Here is a 7028-nt window from a genome sequence, read left to right on the forward strand (position 1 = left end):
GTGTTTTCTCTTTTCTCTGCCGTATCTTTATGCAGTAGTGCTCAGTTGTACTAAAATATGATTCTTCTGATCGCTTACAAACACATTATTATCTGGTTCAGTCACACACACACACGCACAGACACACACACACACGCACGCACGCACGCACGCACGCACACACGCGCACGCACACACACAGACACACACACACACACACAGACACACACACACACACAGACACACACACACACACACGTACAGTAAAAACCTGACGTCCAGGAGCCCCTCACAAATGACAGTCAGTCCTTTGCTGTTTGGATTTAGAGTTCATTTTTAGCCTCTGCGGCAAACTCAAGCTCCCGGGACTAAGCCTTATCAAATAGTTTTGAGGCTGTTGTTCAGCACTAGTTTAGCACTAAATTTGCGTATAAAGTATAGTCCAACCGAACTTATGGTCATCATAAGTTCGGGAGCAGCGGGCAAGAGGAAACGATGTTCCCGGAGACAAAAGAGGGGGAAGCGGGTGGGGGCGTCGGCACAGTTAAAGGCTCACAGGCCGCCGATTCCAACTCTCTTTCTGGCCAATGTCCGCTCTTTGGATAACAAAGTGGACCTGTTACATCTGAGGCTGAATGTTTCCATAGAGATGAGGAACTGTGCTGTTCTCTGTCTAACGGAGACCTGGCTAAATTACAACCTGCTGGACTCAGCCTTCCAGATTGACGGTCTGCTTGACGGTAAAAAGTTATTGCTCTGAGGTGATAGAATTTATGACAGTGAAATGTCAGCCGTACTATTTGCCACGGGAGTTTACTGCGGTGTTTATCACCATTGTTTACATCGCGCCGGGTGCAAATGCTAATGCTAACGAAGTGCTACAGGAGTTATATGAAACCGTCAGCTCGCTGCAGACTAAGCACCCGGAGGCATTTTACGTGGTTGCGGGAAACTTTAATCACGTGAAACTGACGGACACGCTGTCCAGTTTTTACCAGCATGTTACCATTCCCACAAGGGGAGATAACACTCTGGATTGTGTGTACACTAACATCCACGGTGCATACAGGGCTTTTCCTCACCCCCATCTTGGCCTCTCCGACCATATCTCCATCCTGTTAGCACCAGCTTACCGCCCTCTGCTGAGACGGATCAGGTCAATAAAAAAGATTGTCACTGTGAGGCCTAGTGATGCAGCCTCTGTGCTCCAGGACTGCTTTCAGTGCACAGACTGGCAGGTCTTTAGAGACGCAGCTACGTGTGAGGGAGAGGTGGACCTGGAGGAATATATTTCCTCCGTCCTCGGCTTCATTTCAAAGTGTGCTGATGATGTCGCCATCACCAGGACAGTAACATGCTTTCCGAATCAGAAACCCTGGCTGAATGCTGAGGTGAGAGCTCTGCTGAGAGCTAGGGATGCTGCGTTCAGGGCAGGTGAGGCATCAGCACTGAAAGTGGCGAGGAAAGAACTGACGGCAGGCATCGCGAGGGCTAAAGCCACATACGCTCGGAAGATTCAGGGGCATTTTACCTCCAACGACCCCTGGAGCATGTGGAAGGGCATTAAGTGCATCATGGACTATAACACCAGGAATGCACAATGCTCAAGAGATCCCTCTTTACCAGATGCACTCAACAGGTTCTATGCTCGCCCCCCCCCCCCCCCCGCATTAGACTTATACCGCCTTTTGGTGACACGCCCCTCAGTGTGTCCATAGCTGATGTGAGGAGGACACTTAAATGAAACAACCACCGCAAAGCTGCAGGCCCTGATAACATCCCAGGGCGGGTACTGAAGGACTGTGCACACCAGCTGTCTGAGGTGTTTACAGACATCTTTAACACTTCACTGTCAATGGCATCCGTCCCCACCTGTTTAAAGACTGCCACCATTGTCCCCGTCCCAAAGTGCTCCACAGTGACAGGCCTGAATGACTATCGACCTATAACCCTAACCCCGGTAGTCATGAAGTGCTTCGAGAGGTTGGTCATGGCCCACATTAAAGATTCCATCGACGTCACTGTGGACTCCCACCAGTATGCCTACAAGAAAAACTGCTCCACGGATGACGCTATTTCATCAGTGGTTCACACATCCCTCACCCACCTGGAGAGCAGAAACTCCCATGTTCGTCTGCTCTTCCTAGACTTATCCTCGGCTTTTAATACCATCATCCCACAGACCCTGGTACAGAAGCTCTCGTCCCTTGGTCTGAGTCCTACACTGGGGAACTGGATCCTGGACTTCCTGACAAATAGACGTCAGACTGTCAGGATCCACAACACCATCTCTTCCTCCATCACTCTCAGCACTGGCTCGCCACAGGGCTGTGTGCTGAGCCCCCTCCTGTTCACTCTGCTGACGTATGACTGCTCGGCGAGACACCCTAGCTGCCATATAGTGAAGTTTGCGGACGACACAGCAGTAGTGGGACGCATCATTGACAATGATGAGTAGAAATACAGAGAGGAGGTGGAACACCTGATGCAGTGGTGCAGAGGAAACAACCTCTGCATCAACGTGAAGAAGACCAAGGAGATGGTGGTGGATTTTAGAAGAGACAGGCGCCCTCCTCCTCCTTTGTACATTGGAGGAGTAGCTGTGGAAGTGGTTTCTAGCTTCAGGTACCCGGGTGTGTATATAACCGAGGACCTTACCTGGAGCACCAACACCACCCGGCTGGTTAGGAAGGCCCACCAGCGTCTCTATTTCCTCAGGAAGTTGTGGCGAGCTGGACTTGGGAGCTCAGTCCTGAGGAGCTTCTATCACTGTGCGGTGGAGAGTGTCCTCTGCACCTGTATCACTGGCACGGCAGCTGTACTGCTGCTGAGAGGAAGGCTCTGCAGAGGGTGGTAAGGGCTACACAGAGGACTGTGGGGAGCAGGCTTCCCACCATCACAGACCTCTACACAGCACGATGTAGGGGGAGGGCCCTCCACATCATGAAGGACTGTTAGACTGTTGAACTCTAGCCATTCTGTAGGCACTCCCTCTCCCCTTCCGACATGCGCATACACACACACACACATACACACTGACCTGCACTACAAAAACACTTTATCCATCTTAAGTGCAATACTTCACTTATTATAGGTGCAATACTATGGATTACCTCCCTTGGACAACTTCCTCTTGCTTTTAAACTGGGACCTGAGTTCTAATTTCGTATCATAACATGAAAATGTGAGCTGGTATGACAATAAAAGATCCTTGAATCCTTGAATCAGAGCTGTGTGTGGAACTGTTGAATGAACTCTAGTAAATGTGGTGCGCAGATGTACTCAATCGTGGTATTAATTTATCATTATTATTCTGCATTAGGGGTATTTATACAGTGGTGTTTGTCCAGTGATAATATTTACATTTGTGTATGGACAGCGTTTTGTTGGAGAACTACTTTATTTCTCCTCATTTATGAAGTGATGTATTTCTGCCTCCTGTTAATCTCAGAATGATGGGAGAAACCTGAAAGAAAGTTCATGCTGAATTGATTCACGAGTCTGAAAAACAACCACACCGTTTTTTGGTTCTGCAGTTCATCACAAAGATGAAGCTGATCCACTGTCTCAGCATCTTTAATGTTCTCAGGAGAGCTCGACGATGTCTGATAGTGAAGTCCTGAAGTGCTTGAGTTCTCTGTAGTGAACACTACAGAACACTAGTTCACTACAGAACACTAGTTCACTACAGAACACTAGTTCACTACAGGGGGATTCCACTAGTTGGCACTGCAGTCCTAGTAATTCTCGGCAGAATCTCTGCACTGACAGTTACATTTACATTTAGCTGACGCTTTTATCCAAAGCGACTTAAAGTTGCTATATATGTCAGAGGTCGCACGGTGTGTAACCATGTTAAAGTATTATTTTATATTATATACAATAAAATTAGTCATGTTGATAAAGTCAATCGATGTCCAGAAGGCACATGTGATCGATCTGAAATCATTCGAGCTGCCACACACCAAACCAGTCTCTTCTCATTCTTCATGCAGTATTTATCTCGTAACGCCTTTGAGACTGTAGATGTCTGATTCTTCTGTGCTTCTGCTTTTCCTTCCAGTTGACTGTATTTGTGTGACGTGCTGCTACCCGAGGCTCAGAATGCTGCTTTAGAGGATAAAAATAGATGAACATCAGCCACACACACACACACACACACCTAAACACACTCTCATACTGGAGCGCACACACACACACACCTAAACACACTCTCATACTGGAGCGCACACACACACACACACACACACACACACACACCTAAACACACTCTCATACTGGAGCGCACACACACACACACACACCTAAACACACTCTCATACTGGAGCGCACACACACACAGACAGAGAGCGATACAGTGGGATCACACACACACTCGTGTTGGTCCGGAGTCACGTGAGGGCTGAAGGGGTTCTGAGAGAAAGCAGCGCTGTCACATCACATTCACTCGCCTCACTGCAGCTCAATAATGCCACACACACACACACACTCTCTCTCGCTCTCTCTGACACACACACACACACACACAGAGACTCATGCAAGTGTTTTCAGACAGCGACACAATGTTTGTCCACCAACCTCATCCTTTATTCTGGTTTAAGTTTATTTACACTGATTCTGTTGTGTAATTAATGACTGGTGTTAAGCAGACTGTAAAGTGTGCACTGTTCAGTCTATACTAGCCAGTGCGCTTCCAGAGGTTTCTTAAGGCCTAATGAAGCTTGAGCAGTTAGTGAACCAATTCATCACATTTAACATCATCAGAGTCCTGTTATGACTGGAGCAAGTGTAGAGAAACCTAGACTAGATAACACATCTGAACTAATACAGCTTAGCATTCACCTTCTGCTGTGTTTCAGAGTCTCACACACACTCTCTCTCTCTCTCCGACACACACACACACACAGTCTCTCTCTCTCTCTCTCTCTCTCTGACACACACACTCTCACTCACACACACACACACACACACACACACTCAATTCAATTCAATTCAGAAAGCTTTATTGGCATGACAAAAACATACATTCTGTATTGCCAAAGCATTAAAACATAGAAAATTTAGTAAAGCTTATAGAAAATAATAGTAATAATGAAACTAAATAAAAGCATTATTACATAAACACATGGCTAGATATAACAAAAACAAAACAATGCTAACTGTTAATAAAATAAATAATGAATTATAATAATAAATAAAAGATTATACTACAGACATCATGTAACAACTGAACTTAGAAAACTGAACATTGTATAGATGATATAGATGTGTGTAGCTGTAATGTGTGTGTGTGTTTGTGCTGTGAGTGTGTGTGTGTGTGTGTGTGTGTTTATTGGCTGTTTGTTTCTCTCTGGCTGTCTCTCAGGAGATGACAAGATGCTACAAATCTTGCCGCTATATTACAACATTTGGCTTCTTCACCAAGAATGAAACCGAGTTTTTGAGTTGGATTATATGTGCTAAATTGGGGGAATATTGTATTAATTTTGGGGTAGTAGTGGTCTCTGATAGCTTTATATTTTGTGCATTCTGTGAGGAAGTGCAGCTCCGTCTCCGTCACTCCCAGGATGCAGTGCGAGCAGAGTCTGTCCTCACGAGAGAGCCAGGTCTGTCTGCGGCCCGTCTCTACGGCCAGACTGTGTTCACTGAGTCTGTACATCGTCAGTGTTTTCCTGAGTCTCACATCACTCACGGCGCTCAGGTAGATCGCAACAGTGTATTCTCCATTTAGGGCCGAATAACATTCCAGTTTGTGCTGGTTTTTAATGCTGTTTGTCCAATGGGTGATGTACTTGTGTTTTTCTGTGTTTATAATGTGTGTGTGTGTGTCCTGAGGCTGGCTGATCTCTGTGTGTGTGTGTGTCCTGAGGCTGGCTGATCTCTGTGTGTGTGAGTGTGTGTGTGTCCTGAGGCTGGCTGATCTCTGTATGTGTGAGTGTGTGTGTGTCCTGAGGCTGGCTGATCTCTCTGTGTGTGTGTGTGTGTGTGTGTCCTGAGGCTGGCTGATCTCTGTGTGTGTGAGTGTGTGTGTGTCCTGAGGCTGGCTGATCTCTGTGTGTGTGTGAGTGTGTGTGTGTCCTGAGGCTGGCTGATCTCTGTGTGTGTGAGTGTGTGTGTGTCCTGAGGCTGGCTGATCTCTGTGTGTGTGAGTGTGTGTGTGTCCTGAGGCTGGCTGATCTCTGTGTGTGTGTGTGTGTGAGTGTGTGTGTGTCCTGAGGCTGGCTGATCTCTGTGTGTGTGTGTGTGTGTGTGTGTCCTGAGGCTGGCTGATCTCTGTGTGTGTGAGTGTGTGTGTGTCCTGAGGCTGGCTGATCTCTGTGTGTGTGAGTGTGTGTGTGTCCTGAGGCTGGCTGATCTCTGTGTGTGTGAGTGTGTGTGTGTCCTGAGGCTGGCTGATCTCTGTGTGTGTGAGTGTGTGTGTGTCCTGAGGCTGGCTGATCTCTGTGTGTGTGAGTGTGTGTGTGTCCTGAGGCTGGCTGATCTCTGTGTGTGTGAGTGTGTGTGTGTCCTGAGGCTGGCTGATCTCTGTGTGTGTGAGTGTGTGTGTGTCCTGAGGCTGGCTGATCTCTGTGTGTGTGAGTGTGTGTGAGTGTGTGTGTGTCCTGAGGCTGGCTGATCTCTGTGTGTGTGAGCTCAGTCAGTCTCAGCACCAGCTGAAGGAGGGGACTCTTACTTACGCTCAGCTCTTGCTGTTTTAGGGCTTTGTAATGGTATGTGTTGGGGTCGCTTGTTTTTAGGTGTTTCCAGAATTTCAGGGCTCTTTTTTGAATGTTTAGAAGCAGAGGGTATTGGCCTAATTCTGCTCTGCATCCGTTGTATGGAGTTTTTCTTTGAACTTTAAGTATTCTTTTACAAAAATCTAAATGTAGAGTTTCGATCGGGTGTTTTTCCCAATTTAAGAAGTCAAATTTTATAGAAGGACCCCACACTTCACTGCCATATAAAACAATTGGTTCAATTATAGATCTGAAAAGTTTGAGCCAGATTTGGATTGGGATGTCAATTTTAATGGATCTTTTTATGGCATAGAAAGCCCTTTGAGCTTTCTC

Source organism: Barbus barbus (genome assembly GCF_936440315.1).
Source record: "Barbus barbus genome assembly, chromosome: 23".
Taxonomy (NCBI): domain Eukaryota; kingdom Metazoa; phylum Chordata; class Actinopteri; order Cypriniformes; family Cyprinidae; genus Barbus; species Barbus barbus.